The following is a 24,183-nucleotide window of genomic DNA, read 5'->3' on the forward strand; positions in this document are numbered from 1 at the left end:
TTATGATCCAACAACTGCACCACTGGGCATTTGTCAAAGAATACAAAAATATTACTTCAAAGAAATACATACACCCCCCTATGTTTATAGCAATATTATCTACAATAGCCAAATTATGGAAATAGCCCAAGTGTCCATCAACTGATAAACAGAAAAAGAAGAGGTGGTGTATATATATATAGACCATCTTAGTCAGCCATCTTAAAGAAGGAAATCTTGCCATTTGCAATAACATGGACGGAGCTAGAGTATATTAAGTGAAGTGAGTCGGAGAAAGACAAATACCATATGATTTCACTCATAGTGGAATTTAAGAAACAAAACAGATGAACTTATGGAGGGGGGAAGAAAAAGACAGAGAGGGAAAGAAATCATAAGAGACTCTTAAAGACTGAGAACAAACTGAGGGTTGATGGAGGGAGGAGAGTGGGAGATGGGCTACATGGATGATGAGCATTAAGGAGGGCACTTGTTGGGATGAGCACTGGGTATTGTATGTAAGTGATGAATCACTAAATTCTACTCCTGAAACCAATATTGCACTGTAGGTTAATTAACTGGAATTTAAATAAAAATCTGAAAAGGAAAAAGGGAATAGAGGGAGAGAAAGGAATAAGGGAAAGGGGTGGCAGCAGGGGGAAGAGCAACCAAAATCATTAGCATTAAAAATCTTCCTACAAACTGGATTTTTAACCCATTAAAACATCTAGTATTCTAAAATATTTTTTTTAAGTATCCTATTTGGGATGACAAATCATATGTTCATTCCAGGCAAGGGTGGTACAAAATGCTCTACGGGGAGGGTCAGAGAGGATGGCCAGAGAAGTCCTCATGATAAGAAAGGGAGGGAGAAAGCCATGGAGATATCTAAAGGAAGAAGTACACCAGACAAAAAGAGCAGCCAGAGCAAAGACGTTAAGGCAGGGCATGATTGGCATCTTCCAAGACCACAAACAAGCCCCAGAGGAATGGATAGAGGAGTTGAGGTCAGAGGGGTTGAGAAAGGATGGAAGGGAGAGTAGGACTGTCGTAAAGAAACTTGTGGGATCTACAAGCAGTTTGGTTTTTACTCGGAGTGTGATAAGTTTAGAGGATTTTGAACAAGAAATTATTTGAAGTGACGTATCTTAAAATAATCTAAAACAGACTATAAGAAGCAAGGGTAGAAACAGAGAGAATGAGGAGGCTATTGGAATAATCCAGGAGAAGGATGATGGAAACAAGGTAAAGTGGTGGAGATGAATGAGAACAAGATAGGATGAATCATTATTTGCCTTCCTTCTACTTTCCTGTATGTTTAAATTTAACAAAATTAATATTTTTAAAGAAAGAATAATGGTAATAGCTTCAAGAGACATTTGAGTAGAATCTAACAGAATCTACTGGCCATTTGAAGGAGATAAAGGAGAGATAGTCCTTTAAGATTATCAAGTTTGGGCCTTAAGCAGCAAGAATCATGCCACCATTAATCAAAACACGGAATGTAGAGCTGTAGTAAACTTTGGGTGTTAGAACATTTAATTCAATTGCCCACAAACAGAATTAACCAGACACTGGCAAGGCAGCAATCATACATACGAGCTTAAGAAAGTGATCCAGGTCTGAGGAATAAAGACCTACTAGGGTCTGCCAAACTTCACATGTATTACTATTATCTCCACTTGTCTGATTCAGTATCCACCAAACCCAGAAAAGGAGATTTTCAAGTATTTTTAAAGCCCCTATTTAAAAATAGGACTTTGTTGCTGCTAGTTCTTTTTCATTATAAACTTGCTAGAGAGATAAAACATGACTGTACCTGTGATGCCACTTTAGTATTTGTTTGATAATTTCTGTAGTCTTCTTTTTTGTCTTAAGTGTATTTTTAAAGGCTTTTTGAACATTATAGGCCACATAATCTGTATTACAGTGCTTGCTTTATAATATAACACAATCTTCATTTATATCCTATTAAGCTATCTCCAGTCATCCTTAATAATACACTTGCCCTAAACAGTGTCATCTTGAACTAATATGATGCAGTTCTGGAAAGACTACAGATGCTACACCCACCCAGCTCTAAATGGAGAAACAAAAGTCTACAAAATCTTACTTAGAGTTTATCTATTCCATAAGGGCAAGTACATACATCGTTGCCTTTATTTTTTGTATATAAAATGAAGTTAATCAGATATAAATATTTTCTACTGAAATTCCCCTTTATTTTGACTTTAATAGGTATTTAAACCCCCCCCCCCTTTTTCCCAATCTGTGATTGGTGGAGCATGACAAGAAAAAAGAATGACTGTCAAAAAGCCTCGTGTCTTTTATTCATAAAACATATTTAAGATGAAAAAAGATGATAAAATAGGATAGTATGAGATCTCCCCAGTCACTGATGTCATTCCATCCACACATCTGCACAGTCTCAGCTCTCAACTATCCATCCTCAGGAAGAAATCAGAAAGGCAAATTTCTCATTTTCCTAATTTCAAGGTGACTGGAGCCCTAGAGTCTCTTATAACTGCTGTTCATGGACATTTAGGATTTACACTCTTTGGGAAATAGACAATTCATACATTTTAACACTCAAATCAACCTTGAGTGCCCTTCTATCCTTCTTCAAGTAATAAAGACACGATGATCAATTTTGCACATTTTCTCACTGGCATCTCACATGGGCTGTGAAAGTTTAATAGGGTTCTATTTCTGAAAATTATGCTGTGTTGCTTTAGCTATTCTGATACACAAGGATTTGGAAAGGTGAATCATTCGTTCTGTTGCTTAGGAAGACATTTCCAGAAAAAAAAAATTCTGAATTGCCTTCCAAATCTAAATTTTTTTTCAAAATCTGTTTTGTTGAACATGCCATTACTTACCAGGTGTCCACTCAATAATGTCTTCTCTTCATAAAGGATAATCTCATACTAGCACATTTGGAAGCAAGCATCCTTTGTACAAAGACATTTTTTTGTCAGTGAGTTTATCTCTCTGATCAAGTGATAATTGCATTCATTTAACCACACAGTGTTAATTTCCCACTAATAAAACTATTCTTATTGTTTGACCAAAAGATGAACTCTTGTGTCCACATATGTTCTTCAGCCTGAAGAAATACATGTATGGACTGCATACGTAGTAAAATCAAAAGCGCATGTTGGCTCTGAAGTACCATCTGCAGACAATCCATATAGCAAGAAATGTTAATTCTCACCCCTGTCCTCAGATCTAGTGAATCAGAATATCTGGGGAGGGGCTCAGCAATCTGAGATTTTAACAGGCCCTCTAGGCAATTCTGACGAAGTTGAAGTTTGAGAAGCATGGAGTACTAAAAACACCCGGGGCACTTTTTTTACCAATGAAAATGTGCAGGAGAGGGAGGCAGGGTATATCAGACTAATTAAATCAAAATTTCTGGCACTGGGGCCTGGGCATTGGTATGTTTTAAAAACTCCCAGGTAATTATAATGCACAACCAGATTTAAGAGTCACTGCTCTAGAGGCATCCTGTCTTAAATGGTGAAAATCAATCTTTAACTTACATAAAACAATTTACTGATTTTGCAGCCTACTAGTTGTTTTTATTTAGATGCTTATTTTATCTACCTGATAAGCTTCAAGTGAGAGTCCAAGTTTTATTCACTTTCATCCCCTGAAGTGCTTAGTACAATCTCATGCACACTGAATTTAATGAGAAAGTATTTCAATACCCCCTTCATAAAGTACCAACCCATTTTGTCCCCATAACAAACCTCTGAAATAAGCAGATTATTATCACTTTTTTTTTAAGAGAGTTCACAGAGGGTAACTGACATTTTCTTGCAGCTAATTACAGTTAAACCTGAACCATCAATCCAGAGATCTTTCCTTCATGGTGTTTCTCCTTCCCTTCAACTTCCATCTGGAATGCAATTTCCCTACAGTCTTCCCACTTTTATTTAAATGATCCCCTCTATCTGATCTCCCCACCAACACCTCTGGGCCAGAATTTGTGCCTTTCAAAAGGCATCCTTTGGCTTCAGAGTTATTACTGACTTTGGAGAGCTACAACTCTGTTCAACCCTGCAGTGACATGACGCATCACTGATTTCAAGTTTCTGAAATGCTGGGGCTACAGAACATAACCTTCACTAAAGAAGTTCCGAAAAGGGTTGGGGGGGGGGGTATTAGGCAATAACAAGAGCATGTCTCTTATTGATATTTACAAGTGATAATTCTCAAAATTAAGGAATCATCAATTGGATATGGTAACACATACTTTTTTCAAAATGAATTTCCTATTGTTTTCATCATAGCCTTCAGATGGCTCCAAACCTATTGTCATAAAAACATGGACCTAATGAAGTCATAGCCTGAATAGCATGCGAATACATCCGTTTGCCGGCCATGCACCATCTGCAAAGAAAGGCCTGTAAATAATCCTTCTTTTCCTTCCAAATCCAAGCGATTATACTGTACACAAGCCATATTTACAGATGGATCACCATACACACTCTCATTAGAGGCTTCTGAATGTTATTTCCCTTTTCCTAGCTTATAAATGTTCAATAGTTGGTCTGCATTTTTCAGGGCATGGGTGGGCTGTGTGAAATGCTTTAGGTTTTAATGAAAACTGTATTTAGGTTTCAGCTTCTGTCCTTGGAAAGAATCAGCATCTGTCATGATTATCATTTGTCACTCTTAAGGCATATTTTACTTTTACTGCCAAAAGCTGTACAATCCCCAAAATTTTGCAAGTTGTATTTACTGCACTCTCATAATATAATTAAACCTTAATAATCTCAAAAGGGAATAAAGATAAAGAAATGTGAGGTCCAAATGATAACATAGAAATATCCTGAATTCACTTCCTCCTACAGACATAACAAATCTATGGCTACATATGGGAAAATTCCCTCTCAAAAATACCTATAAGGGCGCCTGGGTGGCTCAGTGGGTTAATTGTCTGACTTCAGCTCAGTCATGATCTCGTGGTTCATGGGTTCAAGCCCTGCATCAGACTCTGCGCTCACAGCTCAGAGACTGAAGCCTACTACAGATTCTCTGTCTCCCTCTCTCTCTGCCCTTCCTCCACTTGCACTCTCTCTCTCAAAAATAAATAATAAACATTAAAACAAATTAAAAAAAAAAAAAACAAAAACCCTATAAACTAGTGAACAGGGCCTAGTTACTCTACAACAAAGAATAAAAGGGCCACATCAAGATAGGTAAGAGAAGAACAGCCACAATCTTGCCAAAACCCCACTCAGTGCAGCAAACCCACAATCAAGAGGGATCTCAGAAAGCAGGAGCTTCTCCCTGAGGACAAGGGGTTCATGTCCCATAGCAGGCATTCTAACCCTTGGGACCTGCACTATAGGGAGGAGCCCGCAAAATATCTAAGCTAAGGTCCAGGAAAAAGAAGTTAATCATTGTGAGGAAATAGAGGAATATGTTTCAAATAAATAAGCAAGATAAAATCTCAGGAAAATCTTAATGAAAAAGAGATAAGTAATCTACCTCATAGAGTTCAAAGTAATAGTCATAGAGATGCTCACTGAACTTGGAAATAGAATAGATGAGGGGGCATGTGGGTGGCTCAGTTGGTTGAGCATCTGACTCTTAATTTCAGCTCAGGTCATAATTTCACAGTTCATGGGTTTGTGACCCACATCAGGCTCTGCACTGATAGTGCAGACCCTGCTTGAGATTCTGTCTCCCTCTCTCTCTGCCCTTCCCCTACTTGCTTACTATCTCTCTCTTAAAATAAAATAAAAAATAAACTTAAAAAAAGAAACTAGATTAATACATTAAAAATATCAACAGAGAGATGGAATATATAAGAAAGTACCAAACAGAAGTCACAAAACTGAAGAATAAAATAACTGAACTAAAAAATACAGTAGAGGGCTTCAAGAGCAGATTGGATGAAGCAGAATAGATTGGTAATCTGGAAGACAGGGCCCATGGAACTCACCCAAACAGAGCAACAAAAAGAAAGAAGAATTTTAAAAAATGAAGATAGCTTAAAGGACCAGTGGGAAATATCAAGCATACTAACATTCACATCATAGGGCTCCCAGAAGGAGAAGGAAGAGAAAAGGGGTTGAAAACTTATTTGAAGAAATAATGGATGAAAACGTACCTAACCTGGAGAAGAACACAGACACCCAAGTCTAATTCCAGAGAATTCCAAATAAGATGAACTCAAAGATATCCACACCAAGACACGTTATAATTTAAAATGTCAAAATTGAACAAAAAGAGAGACTATTAAAAGCAGCAAGTAAAAAACAATGTGTTATATATAAAGGAAACCCCATAAAACTGGCAGCTAATTTTTCAGCAATATTTTGCAAGTAAGAAGGGTGTTACATGATATATTTATAACAATGAAAGGAAAAACATTCCACGAATATTCTTCCTAGTAAGGTTATAATTCAGAATTGAAGGGGAGATAAAGAGTTTCCCAGACAAGCAAAAGCTAAAGAAGTTCATCACCACTAAACCAGCCTTACAGGAAATGTTAAACTACCTTAAGCTGAAAAGAAATAACACTAATTAATAACAAGAAAACATAAAAAGTAAAAATATCACTGGTAAAAGTGATAAACATAAAAAGTAAAAATATCACTGGTATATGTACTGTATATATAGGATGCTAAATGTGAGCCTCATGGTAAGCACAAAGCAAAAACCTACAGTAGATTCAGAAAAGAAAATGAGAAAGGAATTTGAAAAAGTAAACAAAGTCATCAAACCACAAGGGAAGAGAGCAAAAAAAAAGAAGAAAGAAACAGGAGGAACTGCAAAAAACAGCCAGAAAATATATAACAAAATGCTAGTAACTATATAACTATCAATAATTACTTTAACTGTAAATGGACTAAATTCTCCAATCAAAAGACATAGGATAGTTAAATGGACTTAAAACAAAACAACAACAAACAAAAAAACAACAAGACTTGTCTACATGCCGCCTACAAGAAACTCACTTCAAATGTAAGAACACACCCAGAGTGAAAGTGAAGGGATGGAAAAAGCTTTCCACGCAAATGGAAATGAAAAGAAAATTAGGGTAGCTATACTTATATAAGACAAAATAGGCTTTAAAACAAAGACTGTAATAAAAGAGAAAGAACAGTATTACATAAAGATAAATCAATGCTACAAGAAGATGTAACATTTATTAATATATATGCACCCAACTTAGCATCAAAATATATAAAACGAATATTAACAGACCTAAAAGGAGAAATTGAAAGCAGTATAATAAGAATAGGGGACTTTAGCACTCTACTTGCATCAATAGAAAGGTCATCCAGACAGAAAGTCAGTAAGAAAATATTAGTCTTAAATGACGCATTACACCAGATAAACTTAATAGATATATTCAGAACATTCCATCTAATGCTACAGAAGACACATTTGTATTCCAAGTGTACATGGAACATTCTCCATGGAACATGTTTCAATAAATTAAAGATTGAAGTCAGACCAATTATCTTTTCTAACCATAGTGGTATGACACTAAAACTCAACTATAAGAAGAAAACTAGAAAAAAAATGTGTAGGTTAAACAATATGCTACAACCAATGGTTCTCAAAAAAAATCAAAGGAAAAAATTTTAAATACCTGGAAACAAACAAAAATTGAAATCTAACATATTAAAATCCATGGGACACACCAAAAGCAGTTCTAATAGAGAAGTTCAAAGCAACAGAGGCCTACTTCAAGAAACAAGAAAAATCTCAAATAAACAATCTAACTTTATACCTAAAAATCTAGAAAAAAAGAACAAAGCCCAAAGCTAGTAGAAACAAGAAACTAATAAAGATCAGAGTGGGAATAAATGAAATAGAGACTAAAAGACAATAGAAAAGATCAATAAAATTAAAACCTGGTTCTTCAAAAAGGTAAACACAACCAAGAAAAAAGAGAGAAGCTTCAAATAAATAAAATCAGATTTAAAAGAGAAGTTACAACTGATACCACAAAAATACAAATTATTATAGGAGATTACCATAAACAATTATATACCAATAAATCAGATAATCTAGAAGACATGCATAAATTTCTAGAAACATATGATCTCCCAACACTGAATCAGGAAAAAGAATTTTTTTTAACCTGAATAGACTGACTACTGCTAAGGCAATCAAATCAATAATCAAAAAATTCTCAACAAATAAAAGCTCAGGACTAGATGAGTTCAGTGGTGAATTCTACCAAGTATTCAAAGATTTAATGCCTATCCTTCTCAAATTCTTCCAAGAAATAGAAGACAATGGAATGCTTCCAGACTCATTACAAGTGCAGCATCACCCTGATACCAAAACCAGAGAAGGGCACTACAGAACAGAGGAGAGTAGAGGAGGAGAGGAGAGGAGAGAATAGAGGGGAGGGGAGGGGAGGGGAGGGGAGGGGAGGGGAGGGGAGGAGAGGAGAGGAGAGGAGGGAGGAGAGGAGAGGAGGGAGGAGAGGGGAGGGGGAGGAGAAGGGGAAGGAAAGGAGGAAGGAAGGAGAAAAAAAGAGGAAGAAGCAGAAAATTACAGGCCAATAACTCTGATGAACATAGAAGCAAACTCTTCAATAAAGTATTTGCAAACTGAATTCAATGTTGCACTGAAAGGATTAGATTTCACAATCCAGTGAAATTTATTCTAGAGATGCAAGGATGGGTCAACACTCACAGATCAATCAACATGATAAACCACATTAACAAAACGAAAGATAAAAATCAGGGTGCCTGGGTGGCTTGGTCGGTTAAGCGTCGGACTTCGGCTCAGGTCATGATCTCATGGTCCATGAGTTCGAGCCCCGTGTCGGGCTCTGTGCTGACAGCTCAGAGCCTGGAGCCTGTTTCCGATTCTGTGTCTCCCTCTCTCTCTGCCCCTCCCCTGTTCATGCTCTGTCTCTCTCTGTCTCAAAAATAAAATAAACGTTAAAAAAAATTTAAAAAAAATCATATAATTACATCCATAGATTCAGGAAAAGCATTTGACAAAATTCAATAGCCAGTTATGATAAAAACTCTAAACAAAGTGAATATAGACGGACTGTACCTCAATGTAATGAAGACCAAATATGACAAGTCCACAGTTTTCATCATACCCAATAGTGAAAAGCTGAAAGCTTTCTTCCTAAGAACAGGAAGCAGACAAGGATACCCACTCTCCCCATAGTATTCAGTATAGTATTAAAAATCCTAGCCAGAGAAATTTAACATGGTATTAAGTCCTAGCCAGAGAAATTAGTCAAGAAAAAGAAATAAAAGGCATACCATTTGGACAGGAAAAAGTAAAACTGTCACTATTTGGAGATAACATGATTTTATATATAGAAAACCACACAGATTCCACCAAAAGTCTGTTAGAACTAATAAATAAATTCCACAAAGTTGTAGGGTTTGAAATCAATATACAAAAATTTGTTGAGTTTCTTTCTTTCTTTCTTTCTTTCTTTCTTTCTTTCTTTCTTTCTTTCTTTCTTTTTCTTTCTTTCTTTCTTAGTTTTTTAATTTTTTTTTTCAACGTTTATTTATTTTTGGGACAGAGAGAGACAGAGCATGAACGGGGGAGGGGCAGAGAGAGAGGGAGACACAGAATCGGAAACAGGCTCCAGGCTCTGAGCCATCAGCCCAGAGCCCGACGCGGGGCTCGAACTCCCGGACCGCGAGATCGTGACCTGGCTGAAGTCGGACGCTTAACCGACTGCGCCACCCAGGCGCCCCTCTTTCTTAGTTTTGAGAGAGAGGGAGACAGAATGCGAGCAGGGGAGGGGTAGAAAGACAGGGAGACACAGAATCTGCAGCAGGCTCCAGGCTCTGAGCTGTCAGCACAGAGCCCGATGTGGGGCTTGAACCCACAAAGCATGAGATCATGACCTGAGCTAAAATCAGATGCTTAACCAACTGAGCCAACCAGCCAAAATATGTTGAGTTTCTATACACTAACTACAAGGTATCAGAAAGAAAAAAATTTTTAATGATCCCATTACAATTATATCAAAAATAATAAAACACTTAGGAATAAATTTAATCAGGAAGATGAAAGATCTATACACTGAAAACTACAAGATATTGATGAAATAAATAAATGGAAAGATATCCCATTCTCATAGATTGGAAGTATTAATACTGTTAAAATGTTCATACTACTCAAAGCAATCTATAGAGTCAATACAATCCCCATCAAAATTCCAATGACATTTTTCACAGAACTGGAAGAAACAATCCTAAAATTTGTATGGAACCACAAAAGACTCCAAAGAGCCAAAGCAATTTTAAGAAATAAAAACAAAGCTGGAGACATATGCTCCCTGATTGCAAACTATACTAAAAATGCACAGTAATCAAAATAGTTTGGTATTGGTGTAAACATAAACACATAGATTAATGGAACAAAATAGAGTTTCCAAAATAAATCCATGATTCTCTGCTCAACTAATTTACAATAAAGGAGGAAAATGGGGAAAGAAGAGACTCTTCAATAACTGGTGCTGGGAAGATTGGACAGTCACATGCAAAAAAAAAAGGAGGGAAAGAAAAGAAAAGAAAAGAAAAGAAAAGAAAAGAAAAGAAAAGAAAAGAAAAGAAGTTAGACTACTGTTTTACACCATACACAAAATTAACTTAAAATGGATTGAAGACTTGAATATAAGACCTGAAACCATAAAACCTCTTGCAGAAAACAGACAATAAGCTCCCCTGACATCAGTCTTGGCAATGATTTTTTTTTTGGATCTGACTCCAATAAGCAAAGGCAGCAAATGTAAAAATAAGCAAATAGGACTATATCAAACTACACAGCAAAGGAAGCCATCAACAAAAGTAAAAGAACCTACTAAAAGGGAGAAATATTTATAAATCATATACCCAATAAGGGGTTAATATTCAAAATACACAACTCATATTACTCAATAGCAAAAAAACACAAAGAACTCAATTAAAAATTAGGCAAAGGATTTGAATAGACATTTTTCCAAAGAACACATAAAGATGACTAACAGGTACATGAGAAGATGATCAAAATCGCTAAACATCAAAGAAATGCAAATCAAAATCACAATGAAGTACCACCTCACACCTGTTATCATGGCTAATACCAAAAAGATAAGAAATAACAAGTGTTGGCAAAGCTGTGGAGAAAGGAAGACCCTTATGCGCTATTGGTGGCATGTAAATTAGTGCAGCCATTATGGAAGAGTATGGAGTTCCCTCAAAAATTTAAAAATGGAACTACTATGTGATACAGCAATGCCAGTACTAAGTATTTATCCAAAGAAAATGAAGACACTAATTTAAAATGATATGTACACTGCTATGTTCACTGCGGCATAATTTACAACTGCCAAGTTATGAAAGCTAAACATCCATCAATGGATGAATGGACAAAGGAAATGTTCTGTGTATACACAATAGAATAGTATCCACCCATAAAAAAAAGAAGGGAATCCTGCCACTTGCTACAACATGGATGAACCTTGAGGACATTAAGCAAGGTGAAATAAGTCAGAGAAAGACAATTCTATATCATTTCATTTATATGTGGAATCAAAAATAAAATAAATGAACAAACAAAATAAAGCCAAAAAATTCATAGATACAGAGAACAGAATGGTGGTTACTAGAGGTGAATGGGGTTAAGGGAGGTGAGCAAAATGGGTGAAGGGAGTCAAAAGTTACAAACTTCCAGTTATAATATAAATAAGCCATGGATATGTAATATACAACACAATGACTATAGTCAATAGTACTGTAGTGCATACTTGAAAGTTGCCAAGAGAATAAATATTAAAAGTTCTCATCGCAAGGAAAAAAATTGTAACTTTGCATGGTGACAGATGGTAACTAAACTTAATGTGGTGATCATTTCATGGTGTATGCAAATATCAAATCATTACGTTGCACACTGAAACTAATATAATGTTATATGTCACTTATACTTCAATTTAAAAAAATAAACAGGATTATCTAGGATCATACATACATCCTTGATTCAGACAGGAAGGTCACATTGCTATTCATGAGGGGAGGAGTCCATGAACTTGCCCATAAAGATGCTAGTATGCTGCAATGTACTATGAAGTCTGCTGGAGTCGGATCACACTCCCTCCTGGGACCAGAAAAACCCACACGTTCTCCCTGATGCTTGGCAAAAAGAAAAAGGAGGCAAGCTGGTAAGTAAGCAGAAAAGGACATGGTAGTAAACATAAAAGTCAAAACTTGAAACAGAAACCATAGGAAGCTATTAACGGGGTCACCTCTACATAAGGTGCACTGAGAAGAGAAACTAACATGAAAATTGGTCTTCTTCACAGTTAACACTTACAGGTTACAAATACAAATTGTAGACTCAAAAGCCTGAATTTTGATGGTGAATCAACTAATTTTTGTGCTCTTTGATAATTTACTTAGCTTTTCTATGCCTTACATATATTCACCTGTGAAGTTGGGATGATAATGGTTCCTACCTAATAGGTAATATTAGTAAAGGGCTTAGAAATATATTTGGCAGGAGGCTGGGAAGATGGTGGAGTAAGAGGACCCTTAGCTCACCTTGTCTCATAGATACAACTAGATAACACTCACATCAGCATAAATAACCCAAAAAATTATCCAAAGACTGGCAGAACAAACTCCACAACTGTCACAGACTTTGAGTCTGGACTTCTCTCTTGTCCAGCTAGAGAGCAGATACAGAATTAAATACAAGAGAAGCTAATGTCCGGGAGGAGACAAGAGCCCCAAACAGGGGTTTTGTCTCTGTTTTTATTGAGCTCTCAAGGTTTTCCATACATGGTGAACATGCAGAAGAAAACAATAAGACAGTGACCATTAATTTGTGTGTGTGTATGAAGCAAAGGGTTTAGGGGGCAAGTGGCATTAGAAGCTGAGATTAAACCACAATGATATATTGGCCCCAGACGCCAGATGGACAGTGTTTCTCTGTGGGCAATTACAGCCAAGTAGCTGTTATCTCCAAAGTGTAAGATTGCTGGAGCATGCTGCCTCAAAGGCTAACAAAGCACCCTTTTCACTAGCTAACCTTGGGTGCTTTCGCCCCATAGCGGCATTCCGCCTCTAACTGTCTTGGACACTTTCTCCTGTGGAGACAGCTTTCCGCCCTAAGCCTTGTTTTACCTTATGACTAAGCTTAGGCGCTTTTACCCTGTGGTAGCTTTCCACCCTAAGCCTTGTTAACCCACCGGTGCAAGTGTACAGAATTCTTAAACTTAGTTCCCACACACAATTAAATGTAGAGAAGAGGCCACATTGAAGAGGGTAAGAAGGTCTGAGATGTGGTGGAAAGCTAAACAGATCAAGGCCGTGGGGGAGGGGGGCAGGTGGGAAGAAGCCACAGACAAAGAGAAGGGGTCAAAGAGCTATCACACTGGGGAGCCCACACAAGGAACATGAATACTCATAACATTTGGCTTTAAAAGCAAAAGGAGCTAAATTTCATGAGTTTTTATAACCAGAGGTACTTAAAACCTGTAATTTTGAAAATCAAGAGGGCTCAGCTCTGGGAGAGCCTGGAGGGCAAGAGGAAACTGAGTCCCCATCCTTAAAGAGATAGCACAAAAAACAGCTTCACAGATACAGTGCAGAAGCAGCACTTGGAAAACACATGAAAGGGAGAGTAGTTTATTCTTTTCAGAACATGTCCCAGAGAGGCAAGAATCACAGGAAGACCCATCCAGGAACAAAGCAGTTGGCAAGTATGATCTCCCTCCCACCCCCAAGCCCCCACCACCAGAATAAACACTAGTTCATCTGCAGGAACCAGTTCAGTGCCATCATTCACAAGATATTTAACAAAATACCTTGTTAAAATTGTGCATCACACTCATGTAGGCTTTGCAGATTTGTTCAGGCTGACCCCAGTGCTGTGGCATGCACTGTGCTAAAATCAGCTGGTCCCAGCACCAGCATGTTCCTTCCAATATGCCCTTGGCCAGACCCCATTCAAAGTGGTGCCACAAGCCTGGCAGTGTGCAACCAGCTCCAACAGGCACCAGAACCACTCCAAGTGACCCATTCCCTGGGGTATGGGGAAGATAACCACACACAACAATCAAATGGCAGCCCTAGCAGTGAAATGGGCACAAACAGTTTATCTGAATACAAGCCTTGCCCATCAATGAAAACTTCTCAGTGGACAACACAAGCAACGTGCCTGGCAGCTTCATGCTACTACATCTCTGGCAAATGCCCAGTCTGACTCAAATCCAGACCAAGGCAACCCCAGACTGATCCACTAACACCACACAGACAAAACACTGCTACTGCCCACAACAGGCAGAGAGGCAGCGCAGATGACTGGACTGAAGGAAAAAGTGGCCAAGATACAAAAGAAGGGTGCATACAACACACATAGAGGGCATTCCTAAAGGCCAAGTTCTGGTGGAACAGGGGACATTGTACTTCAGGGCACTATAGGACCTCTTCTTCATAAGGCCATTAGTTTCGAGAGCAGGAGACATAGCAAACTTTCCTAAAACAGAGAAACAGACACAAAAAGTTAGACAAAATGAGTAAACAGAATAATATGTCCCAAATGAAAGTACAGGACAAAACCACAGCAAGAGACCTAAGTGAAATGGAGATGAGTAGTATACCTGATAGAGAATTTAAAGTAATGCTCATAAAGATACTCAATGAACTTGAGAAAAGAGTGGAAGAAATCAGCAAGACTCTTATCAGAGATTAAAAAACATAAAAAAAGAACCAATTAGAGATGAAGAACACAATAAATGAAATTAAAAATATACCAGATGGAATAAATCTCTGCCAGAGGAAGCAGAGGAATGAATTAGCAACCTGAAGGACAGAGTAATGGAAAGTAATCAAGCTGTTCTGAACAGGTGAAAGAAAAAAATATATATACCAAATGAAAATAGGGAACTCAGCAAGTCCAACAAGCATAATAACATTCACATTATAGGGATCCCAGAAGGAGAAGAGAGAGAAAAGGGAGTAGAAAATTTATATGAAGAAATAATAACTGAAAACTTTCCTAATCTAAAGGAGGAAACAGATATCCAGATCCAGGAGGTACAGAGAGCATCCAACAAAATCAACCCAAGGAGGTCCACACTGAGACACTTAGTAATTAAAATGGCAAAAAAATTGTGATAAAGAGAGAATTTTAAAAGCAGCAGTAAAAAAGAAGACAGTTACATACAGGGGAAACCCCCATAAGGCTATTAGCAGACTTCTCAGAAGAAACTTTGCAGCCCAGAAGGGAGTGGCATTATATATTCAAAGTGCTAAAAGGGAAAAACTAGAAGCCAAAAATACTCTATCCAGCAAGGCTATCATTCAGAATAGGAGAGATAAAGAGTTTCCCAGACAAACAAAAGCTAAAGGAGTCCGTGACCACTAAACCAGCCATAAAATGTCAAAAGGGACTGTGGGTGGAAGGAGAGACCATAAGTAAAAGTAAGAAAAATAGGAAGCACAAAAGAAATAAAATTAAGTACAACTGTAAAAATCAGTCAAGAGACTCACAAAATAAAAGGATGTAAAGCATAACAGCATATCCCTAAAATGTGGGGTGGAGAGGAGTAAAGAATGGGTTCAAACTTAAACAAGTATCTTAAGTTAACTATCTTAAACTCGAGAAGTCAATATAGACTGCTATATGCAGATGTTAAATACAAACTTAATAGTAACTATAAATCAAAAGCCAGTAATACATATGCAAAAAATAGAGAAAGGAATCCTAATATATCACTAAAGAAAGTCCTCAAACCATGAGAGAGAGATAAAGAGAAGAAAGGATCAGAGAAGAACAACAAAACACACCACAAAACAAGTAACAAAATGGCAATAAATAGATACTTATCAATAATTACCTTGGGGCGCCTGGGTGGCGCAGTCGGTTAAGCGTCCAACTTCAGCCAGGTCACGATCTCGCGGTCCGTGAGTTCGAGCCCCGCGTCAGGCTCTGGGCTGATGGCTCGGAGCCTGGAGCCTGTTTCCGATTCTGTGTCTCCCTCTCTCTCTGCCCCTCCCCCGTTCATGCTCTGTCTCTCTCTGTCCCAAAAATGAATAAACGTTGAAAAAAAAAAAAAATTAAAAAAAAAATAATAATAATTACCTTGAATGTAAGTGTACTAAATGCTCCAATCAAAAGACATAGGGTGATGGAATGGATAAAAAACAAGACCCTCTATATGCTGCCTACAAACGACTCACCTCACATCTAAAGAAACATACAGATTGAAAGTACGGGAATGGAGACATATTTATCATGCAAATGGATGTCAAAAGAAAGCCAGAGAAGCAATACTTATATCAAACAAAATAGGCTTTAAAATAAAAACTATAACAAGAGACAAAGAAGGACACTACATAATAATAAAGGATACAATCCAACAAGAGTATATAACACTTGTAAATATTTGTGCATCCAATATGGGAGCATCCAAATACATAAAAGGGCTGACAACAAACATAAAAGAAGTGATTTATACTAATACAATAATAGTAGGGGACTTTAATGCCCCACTAACATCAATGGACAGATCATCTAAACAGAAAATCATGGGTTCCTGGGTGGCTCAGTCAACTGAGCATCCGACTCTTGATTTCATCTCAAGTCATGATCCCAGTTTGTGGGATCAAGCCCCACATCGGGCTCCACACTCAACATGGAGCCTGCTTAAGATTCTCTCTTTCTCCCTCTGCCCACCCCACCCCCCACCATTCTCTCTCTCTCTCTCTCTCTCTCTCTCTCTCTCTCTCTCTCTCTCTCAAAAATAAAAGTAAAAATAAAAATAAAATAATAAGTAAATAAACAGAAAATCAATAAGGAAACAGTGACTTTGGTTTTTTAAAAAACCAATAGAACAGATCAATGAAACCAGGAGCTAGTTCTTTGAAAAAATCCATAAAATTGATGTGTCTTTAGCCAGACTCATAAAAAAGAGACAGTGAGCAAGAGGACTCAAACAAAATCAGAAGTGAAAGAGGAGAAATAACAACTGACACCACAGAAATACAAAGGATTATAAGAAAATAGTATGAAAAATTATATTCCAACAATTCCAACCTATAAGAAATGGATAAATTCCTAGAAAATGAAACCTACCAAAACTAAAGAAATAGAAAATTTGAACAGATTAATTACCAGCAATGAATTGAACCAGTAATCAAAAAACTCCCAACAAATAAAAGTCCAGCACCAGATGGATTCACAGGTGAATTCTACCAAACATTTAAAGAGTTAATACCTATTCTGATCAAACTATTTTAAAAAATAAAAAAGGAAGTAAAACTTCCAAATTCATTCTATGAGGCCAGTATTGCCCTGATAACAAAACCAGATAAAGACACCACAAGAAAAGGCAAATATCCCTGATGAACATAGATGCAAAAATCCTCAACAAAATATCAGCAAACCAAATTCTACAATATATTTTCAAAATTATTAATCCTAATCAAGTGGGATTTATTCCTAAAATGAAAGAGTGGTTCAATATTCCCAAATCAATCAACATGATATATCACATCAAAGAGAAAGGATAAAAAACACATGATCATTTCAATGGAACATTTCAATACAGAAATAGCATTTGACAAAGTACAACACCCATTCATTACAAAAACCTTCAAAAAAACAGGATTAGAGAGAACACACCTCAACACAATAGAAGCCATATACAAAAGGCTATATACACAGCTAATATCATCCTAAATGGGGAAAAATTGAGAACTTTTCCTCTATTGTCAGGAACAAGGTGGGGATATCTACTCTCACCACTTTTAGTCAATATAGTAGTGGAAGTCCTAGCCATAGCTATCAGACAACAAAAAGAAATAAAGGGCATCCAGATTGATAACGAAGAAGTAAAACTTTTACTATTTGCACATGACATGATACTATGGAGAGAAGACTTTAAGGATTCCACCAAAAAACTACTAGAACTGACAAATGAATTAAGTAAATTTTCAAGATACAAAATTAATGTATAGAAATCCACTGCATTTCTAATCACTAGCAGTGATGCAGGAGAAAGAGAAATTAAGAAAACAACTCCAACTGAACCAAAAATAATAAAATACCTAAGAATAAACTTAACCAAAGAGGTGAAGGACCTGTACTCAAAACTATAAAACACTGATGAAAGAAATTGAAGATGACACAAAATTACAGAAAGACATACCATGTTCATGGGTTGAAAGAATACTGTCAAAATGTCTATTCTACCCAAAATAATCTACAGATTGAATGCAATTCCTATCAAAATACCAACAGTATTTTTCACAGAGCTAGAACAAACAATCCTAAAATTTGTATGGACCCACAAAAGATCCTGAATAGCCAAAAAAAAAAAAGCAATATTAAAAAAGAAAAATAAAACTGGAAGCATCACAATTCTAGACGTCAAGTTATATTACAAAGTGGTAGTAATCAAAATAGTATGGTACTGGCACAAAATTAGACACATAGACCAAAAGAACAGAATAGAAAGCCCATAAATAAACCCACAATTATATGGTTAGTTAATCTTTGACAAAGCAGGAAAGAATATCCTATGGAAAAAAGACAGTCTTTTCAGCAAATGGTGTTGGGAAAACTGGACAGCTACACACAAATGAATGAAACTGGACCACTTTCATATACTATACACAAAAATAAACTCACAGTGGATTAAGGACCTAAATGTAAGACCCGAAACCATAAAAATCCTAAAAGAGAACACAGGCAAAAATGTCTCTGACATTGGCTGCAGCAACATCTTTCTAGATAGATCTCCTGAGGCAAGAGAAACAAAAGCAAAAATAAACTATTGGGACTATATCAAAATAAAAATCCTTTGCACAGTGAAGAAAACAACAAAGAAAACTAAAAGACAATTTAATGAATGGAAAAAGATATTTGCAAATGACACAGCTGACAAAGGGTTAGTATCCAAAATATATATAAAGAACTTATACAACTCAACAACAACAACAAAAACAAAGAATCCAATTCAAAATGAGCAGAAGACATGAAAAGACATTTCTCCAAAGAAGACATACAGATAGCCAACAGCCACATGAAAAGATGCTCAACATCACTCATCATCAGGAAAGTGCAAATCAAAAGGATAATGAGATATTATCTCTTATCTGTCAGAATGGCTAAAATAAAAAACACAAAAAACAACAAGTGTCGGTGAGGATGTGGAGGAAAGAGAACACTTTGCAATGTTGGTAGGAATGCAAACTGATACAGCCACTGCAGAAAACAGTATGTAGGTTCCTCAAAAAATTAAAAAATAGAACCACCCTATGATCCAGTAATTGCACTACTGGGTATTTACCCATAGAATGAAAACACTAATTTGAGGATATATATGTACCCTTATGTTCATTGCAGCATTATTTACAATAGTCAAACCAGGGAAGCAACCCAAGTATCCATAAAAAGATGAATGGATAAAGAAGAGGTGCCATATATATATATATACACACACACACACACACACACACACACACATATATACACACACACATATATATATACATATATGTATATATGTATATATATATGTATATATGTATATATATATGTGTGTGTGTGTATATATGTGTGTGTGTGTGTGTGTGTGTGTATATATATATATATATATATGTTGTCACTTGCAACAACATGGATGGATCTAGAAAGTATAATGCTAAGCAAAATAAGTTAGAGAAAGACAAAAACAATATTATTTCACTCATATGTGGAATTTAAGAAATAAAATGAACAAAGGGGAAAAAAGAGAGAGAAAAACAAAAAACAGACTCTTGACTATAGAGAACAATCAGATGGTCACCAAAGGGGAGGTGGGTAGGGGGTGGATGAAATAGATGAAAGGGATTAAAGAGTACATTTATGTCAATGAGCACTGAGTAATGTATAGAATTGTTGAATCACTATACTGTCCACCTGAAACTAATATAAAACTGTATGTTAAGTATACTGGAATTAAAAATTTTTAATGGAAAATAAAAAGAAATATGCCTGGCAAAGAACACACAGTATTTACCATTTTATTATTATTATTATTATCATAATTATTATTATCATCATCATCATCATTCTTTGATGTCTGAAACAGAACCCACCGTGAATATTTTTATTTATTTATTATTATTATTTGATACCTACTCGTAAACTAAGCAGCAATTCAACATAAAACATACACGATGAAAACTGTGATTCTTTTGGCTCTCCATAGTTAAGCCTGTGTTCCTGGCCACAGTAATGACAGTTTCCTTTTTAATAATGCTAACTCCAGTCTCTTCACCTTCCATGACCATCTTCAAATATCTTCAGCTCTTTGCCCCCCTTTATTCTTACACGGGTTACAAAGACTTCTAACTTACATAAGTTACAAGTTTATATAAGTTACAAAGAAGACTTCCTAGTCTAAAATTTTCCAATTAGATAAAAACAATCCTGTAGGATCATGCTAAAAAATGAGTAGGTTTTGTGGTGGGACATAAAAACTATATTTAACTTTCAAAACTATAAACAGTCAAGAGCTGCTCTGCCTGGAGAAAATGAAAGCAATAATGAGCTAATTTGACTCACATTTATCATTTTATAGAGCAGACACCCAGGCCACAACTAATATTTGAAATGGATCTGGGAACTATATGTAGGATAAGGTTAAATAAATAAATATTAAGTCCACATATTTGTATGTATCAAGACAAATTCCTTCCAAACTCCACTGTGTTATTTACACCTCAGTTTTTTCCACTTCTGTAATGTTAATCCACTCAGCAACCATTAAAAAATAAGGGTTAGTGCAAACCTGATTTATGATACTGACAACTAGTCATGGTCTAATCAACTCTCTTCAATCTGACCAAAATCAATAATTTTTAAAGTCAAGATTCTGGTCATGTTTTTCAGTATTGGTGCTAACTCTCCCATTAAAAAACTAATACCTCATGGTCCTGTGCATCAGTTAAGTCTTTTCCAAAATGCTCATGTATCTACTGTCAAGTAAACAGGACCAGAATATTTATTAAGGCAAGTTTCTGGTATCTTTTTCAGTGCTGAATTGATAATTAATCTACTCTGAGACACAAGAGAGGAAAAATGTTACATAGTGAGCTTCTGACTGAATTTGATTTTTTAAATTATCTCCAAGATTTCCACAGTGTGTTGGTTATTGATACGGCAATTTGGGGCAAGGTATTAGAATCCTAGTAAGAGCCCAATAAACACTTAAGAGACCCCGTTATAAGAAGGGAGAAAAGAATGGTTAGAGAAACCTGTGGTTCTTCCTATTTATTTCCATTTTTGAAATAATAAGAGCCAGTGTTCTTTTGCATGCCCAACCTGCTAGACAAACACTTCAAGAGCCATCCCACAAAATTCTATGTGTGGTATATGAGAGGGTCAAATGACAATCCTTCCATATTTGCCATTGCAGAACTGAACATTTATTATGTATCTTTTGACAATACATTGGAATAAGTGAATGATTAACAGAACAGAAGCTTCTCAAGAAAATGATTGTATAAGACAAACTGCACGAGCTACATTTTTAAACCAGCCTTCATCACCTCTCATAATTCCAAAGTCTGCCTGGGGTACAGTCTAGTGTATGGGAGTGCAGAGTGTCAAAACAAGCTAGGTCATAGGTTCAGTCTCTGTTGCAAGAGTCTTTGCTCTCTCAACATAAAATGGTAATAGTGGTACCTATCTTGCTATAAAGATTACTTTGGATAACTCATGTAAAAAGCCCTGCATATAAAACATACTCAGTAAAGAGTATATATTATTATACTTTCTGTGCTTTTTCCCCCCTTTAGGTGAGGCTTTTTTCAATTAACTTTATATTGCTTAAATGAAGTGACTGCATGAATAATTAAATTAAGTCCTGGGACATTTGAATAAGATTAAAATGACGTTTAGGTTAAAAAGAATTCAATAAACATTGTCAAAACCTAAGATTGGTGAGGAAAGTCACAGCATCTTAGGCTTATAACAACCTATGTCCCATGAGGAAGTTAAGATGGTCAGACAGCAATGAATGAGATTTGGAAATAAGATTAAAGTAAACCATTGAGTGAGCATTATGTTGTGTCTAGGCACACCAACAAAATTTAAAGACTAACAAGAATCATTCAGATAATTCATGTCAGCAGAAAAGGGCTTCTCTTTCTTTAAATATCCAGATATTTCAGTAAGAATGTTTATTATCTTCAATTATTCAGTAATTGCTTTGATTCCACAATTCATGTGTTGCGTATATCAATATAGCTTTTTTCTTTGAGATCCTACAAAGAGCAAATGGCTGCTTAGTTGTAGTGTAGTCATGAAGAAGCATTTTAAAAGGCAATCAAGCCATTTGGTTAAAGGCAGATCAAGAAAGTACAAATCTAAGGTTATAGTGCACTTTTATGAGTCATCCAGAGCTCGAAGGGTATTACAGCTTTAGGATCAACCAAAAGAACATATCAAAACTTTTATGGCCTCTGAGTAGTTAAGAAAATGCAGTTTTATTCTTTCTTCTACCCATGTACTATATGGAGCTATTTATCAGGTAGAAGACATAAGAAATAGACAAGATCCCAAGGCCTTTCCCATCAAAGCATGTTTCATTTAAAGGCCCATTTTATTAGCCTGTACTCTTAGGCTGTGACTGTACACAAAATAAACGGGATAATTGATGCTATCCAACCAGTTCCAACCCAAAACTTCTGTTTTCATCCAAAATATCTAGGTGTTTTCCATCCTAAATTATACAAATATTATTATAATTCTAAACTTCACTTTCCATGTATAGATAAACAGGTGTTTGTTAAATGAGGGATGCATTTAGGAACATAATTTATTATGTTTTCCCATGCTGGTAATGAAGAACAAGACATTGAATGATACAGTTTCTTAAATTTATTGGCATGGCAAAATGAATTCCATTATCGTCAACAAAAATGAGGTTTATTTTTCTAAATTCATGAATTCAAACTAAATTTATACAGTTCTTGATGTTTTGAAGTTTAAAGTTTGTTTAAATATAATTAATTTTAAAAGCAAAATTATATGCAGGTCAAGAGCTAAGAGAAATCTCTTAAGAAATATATTTTCTATATTATCTTTTGATGTATGGCTTGATTTCTATTGTCATTATCTTGGTTCAGACCTTAATCCTTTCTTACTGTGACTGTTGTGAAGGTCTTTTAATTGGTCCTAATGTCTCCAAACTCATACATTTCCAATCTCTCTTCTATGTTGCCACCACATTTTTGGATGCGAACTTCAGTATGACCCTCTCTGGACTGAAGTTTTTAATGACACTCACCATCACTACCTTCCTTGCTTCCATGATAAAGTCCCAGTTCCCTGCAAGTATGCAAACCCTTCAAGGCCTGGCCTCTCACCACTTTCTCAGGTTCATTTCTCACTACTTACCTATCAATATCCATTACTTGCACTTCTCTAGATATGACATGCATTTCCTATCTCTGTGCTTTTCCTGATGTTGCCTCCTTCACATTGCCCACAAATGAATGCCTAATCATCTTCAACACTCAGCCCAAGCAACACTTTCTTTGGCATTCTCCCTGAAGTCTATACCCTTCCAGATATGAATGAATCAGTCCATCTCCAGGGTCCCCATAGTATAGATCTCCATCTGTTGAAATCCTATCCAATCTTCAAAGCCAGTCTTTAATGTGGCTGTATCCATAAATAGAATAACCATAGGATTTTTCTTACAAGCTGGAATGTCTTTGAGATTAGAGTGGTGCCTTATATACAGTTATAGATAGAAACTAGGACTATCCCAAGCAAACCAGGAATAAGCCCACCTTATCCAGCCCACCTTATTCATAATTAGCAAAACTGGAGATAAACCCTTCTACCTTATACTTCTCTTATGCCACTAGATCTTTGTGATATACTCGTGTATGTTTGTCTTACCCCTATTACTAAATTGTGCTCTCTTTAAGAACAAGAATTATATTTTACTCATCTTTATATTCATTACTACACCTGCCATATTGCCTCACCTATAAAAAAATATTTTAAAATACTTTAAAAAGAGAAAATTTTAAAATAAAATACTTGTGGTACCATCTATGGCAATGTGTAGAAACAAAACTAAATATATTTCAAATGATACTACTTATAAGGGTCCCTGGGTGGCTCAGTCAGTTGAGCGTTCAACTTTGGCTTAGGTCATAATCTCAGGGTTTGTGAGTTCAACCCCAAATTGGGCTC

This window comes from Lynx canadensis, chromosome B3 (assembly GCF_007474595.2).
Source record: "Lynx canadensis isolate LIC74 chromosome B3, mLynCan4.pri.v2, whole genome shotgun sequence".
Lineage (NCBI taxonomy): Eukaryota > Metazoa > Chordata > Mammalia > Carnivora > Felidae > Lynx > Lynx canadensis.